The following is a 16,204-nucleotide window of genomic DNA, read 5'->3' as shown; positions in this document are numbered from 1 at the left end:
GAGGGGCAGTGGTGGCCATGAGTTTTCCCTTCTCAAAGGCCTTTGATTCCCAACTTACAACTGAGAAGCAGGAGGCCCAGACCCATCATCTCTGCCTGGCTTCCAGCTGGTTGATTTCCCCAATTCTTAACCTCTGAGCCCTTTGGTTTCTTTTTCTAGAAAATGTTAAGATTGGACCAGGGTGCTCATCAAGTTCCTTTCTAGTTAATGACACATTCATTTTCCTTCAAAGTTTTCATCTCAAGATATGTGTGAGAGTTTTGTGTCCAGAACAAGTTTACATTTTATAGCCGACTGGAACTCAAAAAGGTTTTCAAGATGGTGTCTACTCCCCTCATTTTAGAGAGAAGGGAAGGCCCTTGCCTTGCCCAATGTTACTCATGACCGGCAGAAACAGGAGAATTTGAAACTAGCTTTTCCAAGTCTAGTCCTCTTTTCACTACACCAAGATGGCCCTCTCTAATCAGGGAGCCCCTTCCCTTACTTCCAAGCAGCCAATTCTATTTGAGCTCCTTGAGCGTTGGTTTCCTCATCTCTCAAATGGGCTAGAACACTGTACTCCTAGAATCATGGGACTGAGGCAACAAGAGACCTTGGTAAAAACTTCATACCTCAGAGGAAGGTTCCTTGGTGGCACAAAGAATAGTCCTTCAGTCAGTTTTTTCTCCTAGAAACAAAGCTATAAACTTCAGGAAAGTCAAGTGGCCCAGGCCTCATTTTGAGGCTTTTCTCTGGAGCATACTTGTGTGCCCACAATCACCCCACTGGTAAATACCCCCCCACACACACACACATCTTGTTCCAGTAGCAAACCCACCAAATCAGACTGGAGTGTCCTATGCTCTCCCCACCCGCTGGAACACAGATGTAAATACCCAGACGGGGGCGTTTGGGTAACAAATGGGCTGATACAGAACCACTTGCCAAGCAGGAAGGCAAATGGCCAAGAATTCCTATGCTAAGGAGGCCCTTTTATAACATTCCTCCCCAGCATTCCTAAGTATGTATTTGCCACAGAGTCAACATGATGGATGCAATCTCCCTCGAAGGACCTGGGTTCAAATCCCAGGCACTTCTTAGATAGGTGACTCTAAGAGACTTGATTGACATGCATTTCCTTCTCTGTGAATAAAAATAACAACACTCTTCTAATGGAGGTTGTGTGTTCTTGCTTTGTTTTGGGGGTGAAAGAGAAGGTACATCTTCATGTGAGTAAAATTTAATGAACTCCCTGGGCTCCTACTCTGATTCTGTTATGGTAGAGGAGGAGACTCTCCTATCACCCCATTAGGGTACTTACTTTCTACCCCCTTCATAGTATTCTGCATTGGTTTATCTGATGAAATGTTCTATATCTCTCCAGTAGAATATAGGGTTCCTGAGGGCAAGACTGTTTTTCATCATCTCTTTGCTACTCTAGTACCTAATGCTCAAGCGCAATGCCTTGGCTCAGAGAAGGGACTAAGATAAATAAATGACCGTTCAGTTTAATTAAGATCCTGAAGAGAGGAAAAGGAAGTGGGTGGAAGAGTGGTAGACTAAGTAGACTAGAGGGCATGACAGAGTCATTTTGAGGAATGGATCTTGTTGGATGATTGTCAGGTTAAGTGTCATCTGAAAGGAGAATTTCAGAGTCCTATACCTTGGGTGGGGAACCTTTGAGTGACAGAGGGTTAAGATGATGACCCCTGAGGGTCTGGAGGTGAAAGGAGATATGAGCAGGGAGCTCAGAAATTGGAGAAACACCAAGGTAGGCCAATAACCATCACAAGGATAGGAGGAGGTAAAATGGCAGTGGGTAGAGGAAAACAACAGGGATAGAGCCTGGAGGAAGTAGCAGATTGGAATGGAACTTACAGGAAGCCATTCTGGGTGAAGGGAGCAGAGGGAAGACGTGAACAGGTCTCAGGGAGCAGGGACACCAGCCCTGCTGGCCCATTATACTATGGTCACAAGAAGAGGGTCCAATACTGGAAAGTAGGGCCAGGGATAAGGCATCAGAACTAGGTTTCCATGACTGCAAGACAGAAGGAATATGGGAGGAGGAAGTCTAGCATGCAAGGAGCCAAGTTATGGGGCATAGGCAGCGCTGGCGAAGGTTTTCAAGTTTGCATGCCCAGACAGCAATTTTAAGCTTCCTGTGAGTCCCCACATTACCCCAAAGAGTGGAGGGAGGAAGTGCTTGCTTTGGGCAACTGGACAGAGAGGCAGGGCATGCAAAAATGTCCTCAGGCACTGGAAAGAGAGGGAATAGAGCAGCTCCCCAAGTGCCAGCTCTGCACACATGTCAATACTTTACCAACACTGGTATAGGACAACAGGGGATGTGGGCTGGACTGGGTTATACATTCAAGAAGCACCTGCTAATTGCTGAGCTCTGTCCAAGGTTCTGGAAGATACATGGGAGGAGAGGCTAAGAGATCAGGAATGTATATGGTAACACTACATAGACACAGCGGATCCTGCCAACTAAAGGGTCTCCGAGCCAGAGGGGTGGAAGACCAATGGATGAGAAAGCTGGGTTTTGGAGAAGGAGTTCTAATTCAGCAGGTAAAGAGGAAGGAAGCTGTCCTACAAGGTGGGGGACCTAAGGAGGCCCACTGAGCAGACCAGTCTGGATAGCAGGGTTGTGTATGGACACAATCCAGGAGGGATTTCACTCAATCTGTGTTGTCCTAGAGGGCAGGACCAATGTGAGAAAGTTGTACGAGCCAATGGAAGCTTGAAGCAGTTTCCTAACAATGAGGGCTGTCCCCAGGGGGAGTGGGAAGCCTGTCTCAGTAGTGGGAAAGGTTGGATAACCATCTGACCAACATGTTGTAGAAGACTACTGTTAACAACTGGGCCTGACTGGCTGCCAGAGAGGAATTCCCTTCCAACCGGGAGACTGGGGAATCTAGAAAAGAAGCAAGGGAGTCTTGCTCAGTTCTGGTGCCCAACAGAGCAAGCGAGAACTAGTTGTTGCTTCATTCCCCAACATTTAGTGCAGTATCTAAGCATGTGGAAGATGCTTAATAATAAATGCTTCTTAGCCTACTCCTTTTACCTCAAACTGGCACACACCTACCAAGCTAATAAATCCCATTTTGAAAAGGTTCGTTTAGCAGAGGTGATGCAATCAACACCTCCAAAGGTCTGTCGATTTGTCTTCCTGGACACTCCTGCTCCCATACGGCATATTGGCCCTCCATACTCCCATTTGAAGTTAGGGTCAACCAAAGACACTCCTGTAGCTGGTGCTCTGATGACAAGACACAAGTAGGGAGTTATGATGGTAATTCAGAACTTCACAGGAAAACTGGTTAAAGAAAGCCCCACTGGGGCTCGCCTCTACTTTGGGGGATTCGAGGGAGCTGCCATCTGAGCCACCAGAGCAGTAGCTCAGAACTTATATAAGAGGTGTGATGCAATGCTTGACAATGGTTTGCCAAGTCCTAGCTCCCTCCAGCTAATCAGACTGCCGGCTGGCCAGCCTTCTCATTCGCTGCAGTTCCCAGTTCTACCCTCAAGTGGGCAGCTCCAGGGCAGCCCTCCCCCTGCTCCATGTGCCCACCTCCCTTCTCCTTTTCTGATCAGACGTTTCCTGGATGGTTTCTTTCACCCCAGGTCTCAGTTGGCTGAGACTGGCTCAGATTGCCTCCTTGGACCAGCCCCGTTTCTCCTGCCCTTTGGCAGCTCCAACAAGCATCTCTTGGATTCTTCCGGGATCATGGTGTTCCTTGAGCCCCAGCCAGCCAGCATCGCTGGGAGAATACTGATGGACAAAAAGGGGGAGTGGGGTGTGTGCTGGAGAAAGCCCTGGCCCTAGCTGAGCCTTGGATCTTGGGAGCACTGACAGATGTTTACATGCCAAACCCAGACCTGGATTAATCCGTGTTCCATCTAAGCTCAAAAAGAAAAAAAGTCAAGTTGGTCAAAGTGCCAAGTGTGAGTTACAAGCAGAATCAGAGGGCTGTTCCTTAGCAAAACCTAGTAAACATCCCAGGATCAAAAGTGTCAACTCAAGAACAAAGCAAGTCACAAGATGGAGAAATGAAGTCGGTGCCAAGGTCGTGTGATATCTAATAATTATAATAAGAACTTACTTTCCATTGTAGTTTAAGTTCATCAAAGTTGACAACCACCCCCCTGACAAGAGCAATGAATGTTATTATCGTCCCCGTTTTACAGATGAGGAAACTGAAGTGGAAGAGGTTAGGTGACATGCCCAAGGTAACAGAAGTCCTTGGCCTCTCCATTCTGTGCCCTCTGCCCCATACCTATCCTTAGGATATAGACTTAGAAAGACCAAAGGGCTGGAGATCCCCTGACCCACACCTAAATGTGCTGCTACTTCCTAAACAGCCTTTTCACATCTGGGAAATAGTGCAATGGGCACAGAGGAACATGACACGGAACACTCTTCCACTAACTCAGTGACTTTGGGTCAGTTTCTCTACCTTTACAACAGGACCAGTGGTTCTTTCTGCTAGCTCCCAACTCACTGACCAGCAAGACTGCCCTCTGGGGTCCTAGGACCTACATTCAGATTCTCCCAGAGGGAAGCTCATTCATAAAATGAATGACCAGATGGTCTTTTGGGTCCCTCCCAGCTTGAGGCTTGGGATTGGATGATTGCTTTCCCCTAAATCTCCTAGGGAGGACCCAGGAGACAAGGGCCCTGCTTGAGAAAAAATCAGTATTGGGAAACACCAATTTATGAAATGAATAACTAACCTTATTCTAGTTGGGAGTAAGCAACAAACTACTGGTCTTTTACAAGGTCGTTGGCCTTGAAAACAAGGTTTCTCCCACAGAATCCTTCCAAATAGGAGACTGGTAGGATTGGATGTACAAAAGTGGGAGATTTAAACCTCCCATCAGAAACCCAGAGAGTAAACTGGGCACAAGGGGAGAGGAGTGAATTAAAGAAAGACCCATCCAGCCTGGAGCTCTGTAAGATCTCGGGTGGTGCTTTGGATGGGGAGCTGAGCATTCCAAGTCTTCACTAATCCAGAGGTAGGAAAGATCCTGGAGGACAGGTATTCTACCTTCTCTGCATACCAAAGGTGCCTACTCAATGCCCTTCCCCAACCCCAATTCAGGGTCCCTTCCAGGGAGGTGGGCGTGCAAGCCTACTTGGCCAGCAGCTTGTCTCTATCCATATGTACAATGGCCTGGGACCTCAAGTCAGGGGATTTTAACTCAAACTTGTTATCTATGGTAAGTATAGTGGAAAAATTCTAGCTTTGGAGTCAGGGGAACTGGGTTTGAATTTCACCAACCTGTGTCAATATCTGCAAGTCATTTCTTCTAGGCTCCTTTGAGGTCTCTATGGCTCAGTTTCCTTATATGTAAAATGAAGGATCCTATGATGGTTTTTTCTTATCTAATCAATAAACATTCATTAAAGGACTAACTCCAGGCTTGGAAATAAGTTCTAGGAATACCAACAGAGGCAAAAGCCAGTCCCTGACCCCAAGGAGCAAGATACAACACTTCATGCAGCTCTGTGCCAAGTTAAAGAGTCTAAACATTCTAAGAGTAGTAATAGGGAGCCTTGGATGATTCTGGAGGAGAGGACCCACAGGGCCAGGGCATGGAAGGAATAACAGATCAGTTGCAAATCTCCAGCACAAATCCATTTCCATAGTGAGAAAAGAAACACCCAAACCTACTGAATAGATGAGAAAATGAAAAGTTTTGCGGTGGCTGGAGAACACCTACAAAAGACTAACCTTTTTTGAGGTGCACCAGGCAACTTTGAGCACTGTTTTTCCACCCTGCTCCCTTTAACCACCAGCTTGTTTCTCTCTCAAAGCTGAAAAGAGGCAAAAAAGGAAGAAATCCTTCATCTCCCCAAGGCAGAAGGAATCAGATTCCAGGGACATGGAGCTCCAAGGAGAAGCTCCTTAGAAGAGGATGCAAAGGAAGGTCATTCTATGGGAATCCAAACAGGAGAGGCAAGCTATGAGCTGCCCAGCTCTGCTGCTGATCAGCCTCAAGTCCTCTGTACATTGAGTGACTGCTGGGAAATCTCATTCCCAATGAACTCATACACTAGTGCCAATCTGTCCTTCATTCAATGAGGAGGGCAGCACTGCAAGACAGAGGGGAAACAGGAACCCAGCTCCAGCCTGTCTGAAAGGTCCAAGGAAATTAGGGCTCCCCCAAGCACTCTCTTTGTCCTCTTTGGTCCTCTCCACCAGCCAGAAAGGGAGGCAGGCTAATGAACAAGGGCTCTGCTTCTGATTATTTTGCCTCAACTTTGGAGAGACTGGAAGCTTTCTTATGAGTAAGCTCGAGCCAGTTCTTCAGTCTAAAGACTGAAACGGAAAAGGCCAAGCAGGGAGAATGATCACACTCACCTGTTGGTTTGACATCCACCAGGGGAACATTTGGCAGAGCCCAGGAAGAGCAAAGTGCCCTTGCTGCAAGGTGGTAGGGCTTACAAAACTTGACGCCCAGAGCAAGCAGAGCTGGATGCTAGCCCCCAGTTCACCCACAGACTCACATGAAGAAGTCGAACCCCAAACCATTTAACCTTTTCTCGCAACAGGTAAGTATCTATGCATTCCTGATATAGAGTCAACTTTGTGATATCACTGGCAAAGGTGAGGAGACTTCTTCTACCCATGCAGGCTGGTACCTTCTCTGCAAATTAGCATTACAGTGACCTGGAGCACTCAGGGGTGAAGTGACTTGGCCAGGGTCACATAGCCAGCATGGGTCAGAGCTGGTCTTCCACGCTCCAAGGTTGGTCATCAACCACCTATACTTCACAGATCCTCAGTGGGGAGGGCCTTGAGGCCTCTAACACCATCACACTTGAATGAAAGTCCCCTCTCCAACAAGGGATCCCCCCCTAGTTTTGCTTCAAACCTCCAGGGAATGCAGTCTTCATTACCCCCTTCTCAAGGCAGCTCATTCCTCCTAGACCCTCCTTGTTTTCTCTCCTTGAGCTTCCTTATAACTTCTGCCACTTGTCATCCTACCTAGCTCTGCCCTGCAGGATTTGATTTGATTCTTCTTCCCTCAAGGCAGAGCTCGTATTTGACCTCAGGCCTTCAGGGGCCCCAAATTCAGCTACCCTGTGGTTCTGTCCTTTCAGTTGGCTCTGCCTCTGGGACCCTATTTGGGGTTTTCTCAGTAAAGATATTGGAGTGGTTTGCCATTTCTTCTCCAGCTCACTTGACAGATGAGTAAACTGAGGCAAACAGCATTAGGTAAATCACCTAACTTTAGGTAAATCACCTAGCCCAGGTCACACAGCTAGGAAGTTTCTGAGGCAGGATTTAAACTTGGGAATTCCTGAGTCCACATCCATCATGATCCATCTATCCTATGTGCCACCTAGCTGCCCTCTACCACTAAGCCAAGCAACCATAGTAGACCAGGAGCTCCTTGAAGGCAGGAACCATCTTTTGCCTTCTTTGTATCCCCCGTGCCTAGCATACAGATGCTTGGAGGACCCTGGTGATTCCCCAGAGCATGGCAGAGCCAATGGAGTGCTGGGCCTGGAGGCTGGACCAATGCCAGTCTCGTGTGGGAGAATGGCTAGTTGTATGGGCCCTCTCTCTCCTGCCCTGTACCCTGGGAATTCTAAGATACAGTGAAGGTGAGGCTGCCAGGGGGTGTGGTCTGGGAAGGCTGAAGCAGGGCCAGTTCCCTGGGTCCATTCTTCCTCCCTCAGCTTGCCCTCAGCCTATACCCATAGGCCAGTGGCCATACAACTCACATTCTGAGTGACTAATATGGCCATAGAATCAGTTCAAAGCAAGGGGAGGAGGCAGCAGCCACATCCTTCCAGGCTCAGACAGAAGGATCAGAGCAATGCAGAGCTGGGAAGAAGCCTCCACAAGCAAGAGAAATCTGGGACCAAGAGAGGTTCAACAACTTTCAAAGGGACACCCAGCTAGCTAGGTGGAAGAGTGGGGGCTCCAAAGCAAGGCCAACCAACTCAAGAGGGAGCTGTGCTCCCTCCTAAGTCCAGAGATGTCTTCATGGATGCTTTTGTCTCAAACGCTAGCCAAGAACTTTGGTCCTAGAGTCAGTAAAGGCTCAGTTCAAATCCAGCCTCAGACACTTGGTGGATGTGTGATTCTGGGAAAATCACTTAATATCTACCTATAAATTGGGGATCATATTAGCACCTACCTTGGTTATTGCTGAGGATCAAAGGAGGTAATATCTGTCAAACACTTAGCACATACTTGGCACGCAAAGGCACTTTAGAGATGGATCTTCCCTTCTCTTCCTTCACCCCAAGTCTGAGGGGCTTTCTTCTGGCTTATACTACTATGGCCTGGAGAGCCTACCAGTGTTCTGGCTCTCTTTCTGGCTGTGTCTCTAGCCAGGGCACATGGGGAGAGAATGGAAAGATGTGGGTCAAATCCAGACATCTATGGTGGGCCACATCATACCAGGGCTTGCAGAACTAAATTTTCTCCTCTTGGCCAGGCAGCATCAAAGTGATGCTGAACCCAGCAAACATTTAGATTTGAGACAATGCAAGGATGAAGAAACAGGCACTTGTCAGGCATGTCTGGTATCTCATAGGTAACAGTAATGACCTTTAGTAAGCCCCTGCCAACTGCTGGGGGTATCTGGGGCAAGCCTGGCACCCAGGAAGGAGGGAGAGAGAAGCCACACTTTCACTGGATCCTTGTGAAGAAGGCTGGAGGCTGGATGGGATCTTGAAAGTTGAGTTCAAACCCTTCATTTAAAAGATGAATGTAAGAAGATTCCAGGACCTGCCCAAAGGCCACACAGCCATTGTGTCTTTATCAAGGAACCAGCCCTTCCTGCCCCCTCCCCTCCTTGAAGTAAGGTCTTTGCCAGTGTCATTGGTCCAAGATGATCTCCAAAGCCCTTTACCATCCTGGGCATGGATTTGGGCATTATTCTGATGCAGATGGGGAAGAGAAGGCAAGAGAGGTCAAGACCCTAGGAGGCTGGGCTCTCCCATGGCAGTGCCTTCTTCAGCCCCAGAGCCCCTGGGGGCTCCTGGCCCTGGCCTTTTCCAAATTCTCCCTCAGCATGGAAGATCCAGGGACTTGCCCAAAGGACACAGTCTTGCAGGGCGCTTGGAACTCTGCCCCCCAGGGCCAGAACCTTCTCATTCCACCTTTTGCCTTCCTCTATCCATCTTATATTGTCTCTAACTTGGGATCCCAAACAGCGATGAAGGCAGTTGTCCCATCTGAATAATAATGAACCATCTTAGAAAGAGCCAGCTAAGGGGCCCTGGGATTCAATGGGGGGTGGGGGTGGGGGGAAAGGCTCCTTTCCGCTAGGCTCCCTCTCTGCCTGAGCACTACTGGAGTGGGGGGGGCACTCCCAGCATTTCTTACTGATGCTGCCCCCACCCCACACAATGTAAGCCCCAAAAGAGAAGGAACTAAGGAGCTGATGAAATGATTTAGAGCTGCTAGAAATAGCTAGCAAGGTCTAGTCCAGCCCCTTCTTCTTACAAAAGAGGAAACTGAGGCACGTGGAAACTCAGTGACTTTGGTGCGAGGAGCAGGCCCAAGCGGGAGGGTTGTCGGGGCCTCAGAGACGGAGTGTGGTTCCAGGGATCCCACCCCTGCCCCAGGATCAGACCCTCCCGGACACTCGGCTCGGCGCCCCGAGGGCACAGCCCCCAGGCTGCCAGTCGAGGAGAAGGGGCGCCCGCCGCAGCCGCCGCCGCCTCCGCCCCCCACCCTACTCCCAGACTAGTCGAGCCCAAGGCTATATTTAACCAACGGCGCCCGGGAGCCGCGAGGACAGGCGCGGGGCGGGGAAGGAAGAGGGGAGACGCGACCCAGGCTCCAGAGTCCCACTCCCGGGGAAAGTGGGACAGACCCATCCCCCCAGCCCCCCAGTGGAGTGCTCTCCCTGCCCTACAGCGCCGCTGTCCCGAGGCGCGAACCCTAACCCTCTCCCTCTGGTCCCGGCAAACTCACTTAACCAGGGACCGCGCAGGGCCGCTCGCCGTTCCTGCCTCCCTGCCTGCCTGAATGACTTCCTCGCGCCGAGACTCTGTCGGGAGAGCAGGAGAGAGGACGTACGGACTGACAGACAGCCGAGCAGACAGGCAATACCGCCCGAGGACTGGAGGGCGGGCGCTTAAGTGTGTGCGCGGCAGCGGTGTCGGCTTGGGGCTCGGGCCAGGGGGGTGGGTGAGAGTCAGCGGGGAGGGGGCGGGCCGGGGCGGGAACGGACCGGCCATTGGTCGGGCCCAGTGCTGCCTACCACCAAGAGGAAAAGCCGCTCCCCCAAATTTACCCCTCCTTCCCTCCTTCACTAGTCTGGGAGTCGTATCTCGGCTCCCCCCTCGCCCCCTTTCCCCCCATTCCGGCCACCTCTCTTGGCTGGCCCAGGGCTAGGCTGGGGTGGACAGGGGTCGGAGTCCCCGGCTGGGGGCTAGCCTGCGCGTAGGGAGCGAGGAGCCGGGGCGCCCTCCTCCCTGGATCCTGGGCTTTAGAGCCCGATCGGTCTTCGAGATGCGCTACGTGTCTCCCTCCTTCTTCCCCCCACGCTTGACCTCAGCCCGAGATCCGGACCCTAGCCGGGAAGTGGGGGACCCCTGAGCGTCGCCTTGACCACTCTGCGGGCCATCTCGGGTAAACGTGGCTAGTTCTCCCCCACGCCCCGCAGGCCTGGGCGAAGAGCTGTTGTCCAGTTAGGGAGCCCAGGGTCCCCGCCCCCCCAGGACAGGACGCTTTCCTTTGGGGCCGCCACTCCTGCAGTCAGAAACTCTGCTCACAACTCCCCTTCCCACCTTGGACTCTCAGTGACTCAATGCAGTCCAGAAAAGACTCCCTGCTCCACGGGACTGGGTACCTAGGCACCCAGGCCTCCAAGGGAAGGGAGGCTGCCATCTCCCTGCCTCCCTCGGCTCCCCTCCAGGGCCAGGCAGCCCGCGCTGCTTTGAGCCAGCTCGGACAATTGGGGGGTGTTTTCTGGACTTCCTCAGTCTCCCAGTCTCGAATGGAGTCTCCATTTGACTCTTCCTGCAGCCTAGCCGACCTCTCCCCCTTGCATCTTCTCTGGACCAACCTCAGACTAGTCCTCCCTGGACATTGTGCTCCCTGCCCCCTTTGCTAACACTGTTCCCATCCATTCCACCGCTCATTGGGGTCTCTGAATACACTGCTCCAGGGATGGAGATCTGAGAAGAACAGACCACATGGGGCATCATGTCTCCCTCTATCCCTACTTTTTCATGGGCTTGGCCCCTCTTCATGCAGCCCAGACTTCTTGATTGTCTCTTACACCATTGACCCTCAAGTCTGCAGTCCGTTCAGACCTCCAGATCCTTTTCAGACACCCTCCTGCTTCACTAGACCTCCTCCACCCTTGTACAGATGATTTTACAAAAACCCACCTGCGTTCACCCTAACTAGCCAATCCTTTTTCTTCCAGAGTTCTGTTATTCAGACAGCCCCAGTCCCAGAGTAAAGTGCTGGGAATTTTCTGAGGGTCTGATGACTGTGGATGGAGGGGTGAAGTCAGACTGGAAGGAATGTCTTTATGAGCTAAGGAAGCCTTTTTGGACACTATCTGGGTTTCTCTAGCCCTCCAGAACCACTTGGAGCCAATCAGCAGCCTTGGGGGGCTGAATGGGAATAGGTGCCCCAAAGGACTAAGGGAGATTTCTGCTTGAAATCTTTCAATATCATCTCTCCTTTGTCCCATTCATCTCTGGAGCTGGAACAGTCAGCTGGACTGCCAAGCACTGAGCAACAAGCAGACTTTTTGGTCTTTTGGCTTATTATAAGCTATGGCGGCAGCCCTTGCTTTCCAGCTGCCTTGCTTGAATGCTTCTCCTACAGGTTCCTGCTTCAGAATTTGCCCTAACTGATTGCCTGCTTATAGGGCACTTTATTGCCTCCCACAATTTGCTTTACTTTCCAAAGCTTTGGAGAAAATCATTCCTTGTTTCCACAAATTGTGATTTCCTAGATTACCCTGTAACCACCAAACGACCAAGTCCATTGATCTTCCTCTGGAAAATGAGGAGTCTGGTAGAAATGATGCCCATGGCCTGAGCACCCCTGGATAGGAGCAGTCAGTCTTTGCTTTCCCAGACAATGACTCTATTTCATCTCCATTCCTCCTCAAAGTATTTTGTCACTCTGGGCATCCCTCCCATCAACTCCTTTGTTGTCCAGATTTGCGGGAGAGTGGAAAGAATTGCACTGGACATCAGGAGACTTGGATTTCAGGCCCAGTACTCATAGCCAGGAGACCTTGAACAAGATATCCTACAACAGTGATGAACTTTTAGCGATCAAGTGCCCAAACTGCAACTCTCATGCCACATGTGAGTCACCCACTTACTCCAGACAGGGGAAGGAGGAAACACTCCCAGTGGGTTGCTAGGCAGAGGGGTGGGTGATGTGAGAAATGTCCTCAGGCACAGTAGAGAGGGGGAGGAGAGCAGCCCTATCTGGCATGAGTGCCGTAGGTTCGCCAACACAACCCTACAAGATCCCTCTTAATTGACTCCCTCCACTCTTTCTCCCTATGGGGAAATTAAATTCATTTGGGGCCTGGAGTGTTGAGTGTTGGCATGTGGGTTAGGTGGATACAAAGAGTGCCTCAAGGATTTACCTTCTGCACTGTGGTTTCCATTCAAGTGGGGAGATGCTGGTCAGTTTGGAAAGGCAATGTGGAAGGAGGAGCTTGTGTGAATGGCTTTAAATGCCCAATCAGTATTTGCATTTGACCCTACCAGTCACAGGATGCTACTGGAGAAGAGCAGTGACAAGTTGCATATAGGGACTGAGCGTGGTCCTCCTTAAAGAGCTCTAGGAATGTGTGATCTATTATTTTCGACCTGTGATGTTGATCTCTAAGTGGGTACAGCTAGAAAACATGTGCCCCAGGGCAATGCCAAGAAGAGTTGTCTATTGAAATCAAAGAATGTTTACCCAAGAGGGTAAACCGAGCTGCTCCAATCTTGACCACATATTTCTGAAATACAGAATGATGGTTGTCTTGGTGACCTTTGTGGAAGGACAGGAGGCGGTCATAAAGATTGGGCCATGGTGGATTTTAGAAATGTCTACTAAGATCATAGTCATGGTCCTAACCACTGGCTGCTTGTTTTCATCCCAAACAAAGGGAAACACAGACACTGAATTCAACAGTCCCTCAAAGGCTCCTGGATCTCCTGTGCATGCAGCCCCAACTCAAATCCCATCTCTTTCTCCTTCTGGGCAGGCCTCATCCACTTTATGCCTCTACACATCTTCCACACCTTTCATGGGATCAGAGCCGTGAGCAGCTGGGGACGAAGGGAGGCAGACAGCCCAGGATTTCGCCCAAGTTCAAATGCTCCAAGGACCAGCGAGTTCAAACAAGGGGAATCCTCTCTACCAGACTAACTTATTTGCCTCAGATTCTAGGGAATTTTCCTCAGGAAGGGAGAGGTTGTGACTTGCTCAGAGTCATAGGATCATAGAAGCTGGAAGGGACCTTTAAACTGCCTCCCCAGGTGGAGGGTACTTGGGAGAGAATACCTGGATTTCCTTTCCTCTCTATCACCAATTTCAAGAAGAAAAAGCAATCACATCTTCCATCACTTCTCCCCTAGCAACCAGCAAGTCCTTATGAATGAATAAGAAGTCACCAAAAAGTGAACTCTGCTTCCATTTAAGCCATTCCTGAATGCTCCCCCAAGCATTCAGTGTGGTGCTTTTCCTACCATATTCCCCCAGCCCACCTCTGGTTCTTGGATACCCTCCCCTGAGCCCTCTGGCCACAGCCCCTTTTTTTTTCCTCCTGATCAGGACACCCAGAGTCATATTCCCATCTTGAGTCTTCTTGGCCAAGGCTCACAGATAGGGTTGGCCTTGTGTTAGGAATCTGAGTTCCTTCGGTTTGTGGGCCATCTTTGGGGGTGCATTTCTATTGAGCCCTGGCCTAGCATCAGCTACTTCCTTAGGTTTTGTCTCTGGATATCTCAACTGCAGGTTTCTTCCTACAATGACCTAACTTCTTCCTGGGGTACCTAGATTGGGGGGGTTGAATGTGGTGGGTTTCTGGCCTGCCTCTTTTCCCTTAGTCATTTAGGAACCTTTCAACTGTTATTCACACCTTTTAATACAAGGAAATAGGTATGTTCAATGAATCCCCACCAACACACCTTAAGCCAGGAGAGCAAGTCCCAGTCCTTGCAGTCCGGACAGCTGGGGGGCTTCAGCTGGAGTTCTTTTGCTTGGCCCCTGAGGCACAATAATGGGAAACAAGAGGTGGAAGTTACAGACACAAGTCTAGCCTGTATGGCTGGATACAAGAGGGGGAAGAAGACTGAAGGGGCTGCCTTGAGAGGTAGTGGGCTCTCCCTCTTGGAGGTCTTCAGGTTAAGGCTGGATGGCCACCAGCTGGGTAGGTGGCCATTGAGCTCAGATCCAACCTGTCCTAGAAGGCTCCCAAGGTCTTGGTTCCATGATGGTTCTATGTTGTTTCCCCAGGTTGCTTCTCAAGGCTGCAGGATGAGATTATGGGCTTCCATAGCTAACACAGATTTGGCTAAAGAAAATGTGGACTATCATTCGCAGGGAAAAGAGTCTTCTTTTGAGAATATTGTTGCCTTGGTAAACCCCCTAGCCTTTGGGCCCTCTATACCAATGGGTAACGCTATTAATCCGCATGTGGCTTCCTGTCACTTGGGATTCATTGAAAGACCCATTCTTGACTATCTTTCAGTGGGAATGATTTAGGAATCCAAAGCACATGTCTAGAGAAAGAGAAGCAGTGTGTGTGTGTGTGTGTGTGTGTGTGTGTGTGTGTGTGTGTGTGCACATGCACACTGGGCAGGAATTGACATGTGCTTACAGGTGTAGAATTCCATACCTTCCTCCAAAGCCCTGAAGGTGCTTTAAACCAAATCTTCCCATCACTGATTATCCTAGATGAACAGGCCTCCTGGAGGGGGATGATTCACTTTTAGCAGCAGCAGCAGCAGCTTCTAGACTTAGATTCTCATCCCATACAAACAGTCTGGGGGCTGGGGCTCTTCCAGAGCAGAATTTTCCCAGACTACCCAGGTTCTAGACTTTGGAGTCACCTTGGATTCTTTCCCTCCTTACCTTGCTTCTGAAGGGGCAGCTCCCAGGTCTCCTGTGCCAATCATTCTCATTCCCTTTTTCACTATCTTGCTTTAATTATTATTTTTTTAAATTTAATTTTTTTGATGTATAATAAGTTCCAAATTGTGTCTGTCCCTTCCCATCCTGCACTAGAAAAGGCATTTAACAAGGACTGGCCTTTTTTATATCCTGCATAGATCACATTCCCAGGAAAGATGCCATGGAAGGAAAGGGGTGTGAGGGCTGAGTGAGCCAGGACCCACCCAGGGAAGTTGCTTCTGAGGGGAGATGGCCCCTGGGACCTCTGCTCTGGTCAGACCACACCTACAATTTTGCTAGCTTGCAGGAAAGTTTGGAGAGGAAGGCCAAGATGTCAGAGGGCCTTGAGTCCATGTCATAAGAGGATGAGTTGAAGGAATAAAGGGGCATGAGAGCTGTCTCTCACTTGAAGGATTGTCATGAGGAGAATTCAAGAAGTATGTCCTGAGCACCTACTCTGTGCCAGGCACTTTGCAAAGGCTACAAGGAAAGGCAAAAGAAGGGCCTGATCTTGGTCTGATGGGAGACACAGCATGTAACCAACTGGTACAATTAAGCTTCATACAGAATAAACGAGAAAGAAAACGAGGCACCAGGGTTCAAAGAGGGATGTTAGTTGGAACTTGAGGAAGGCCAGGAGGTAGAGATGTCCTCCCCTGGCCCTGGGAGGAGAGGGACAGTCAGTGAAAACTGCTGACTTGCTGACTTGGCTAGGACTAGATGATCTGCGAGAGACCCCTTCCTAAATCTACCTGGACTGCCCTAGAAAGCAGGGTATGGAAGATTTTTATCCCCATTTTATCAATGAGAAGACTGAAGAAATGGTAAGTGATTTGTCCATGGCCAGGACTTTTGGGGCTCAAGAACCAAACTGTTCTCTTGGGCTCTTGAGTTCTATCCCCAGGGCCACACTGAGACAAGGTAGAAAGGCAGGAAGCACTAGATGGTGAAAGGTCTAAATTGCCAAAGCCTTCCCTGATCCCCTTAGGCCAGAAGGATGCTTCCCACTCCACAGAAGGGGCTCTTGTCCACACTCACTTTATATTTGGGATATTGATGGGCAGGCCTTGGCTCTCCTCCTATATTGGCAGAAAGGTGTCTCA

General features: G+C 49.9%; 1 protein-coding gene and 1 long non-coding RNA gene across 2 annotated transcripts in view; one reads left to right on the top strand and one right to left on the bottom strand.

The window, feature by feature from the left end:
- The window catches only part of SLC7A2 (solute carrier family 7 member 2), a 65,396-nt gene extending 55,287 nt beyond the window's left edge, over positions 1-10,109 (bottom strand). The window contains exon 1 of the mRNA XM_007495618.3: positions 9,927-10,109. The gene's annotated coding sequence lies outside the window, so the exon portion shown is untranslated. The remainder of the gene's footprint in view (positions 1-9,926) is intronic.
- A 34-nt stretch (positions 10,110-10,143) lies between these two features.
- On the top strand, positions 10,144-15,160 carry LOC130455131 (uncharacterized). The gene is made up of 3 exons (XR_008913054.1): positions 10,144-10,586; positions 12,090-12,289; positions 13,192-15,160. It is a non-coding gene; the product is annotated as an uncharacterized LOC130455131 (long non-coding RNA).
- The last annotated feature ends 1,044 nt before the right edge of the window (positions 15,161-16,204 follow it).

This window comes from Monodelphis domestica, chromosome 6 (assembly GCF_027887165.1).
Source record: "Monodelphis domestica isolate mMonDom1 chromosome 6, mMonDom1.pri, whole genome shotgun sequence".
Taxonomy (NCBI): domain Eukaryota; kingdom Metazoa; phylum Chordata; class Mammalia; order Didelphimorphia; family Didelphidae; genus Monodelphis; species Monodelphis domestica.
Note: the sequence above shows the minus strand (reverse complement) of the source record. Positions and strands in the feature narration are given on the sequence as shown.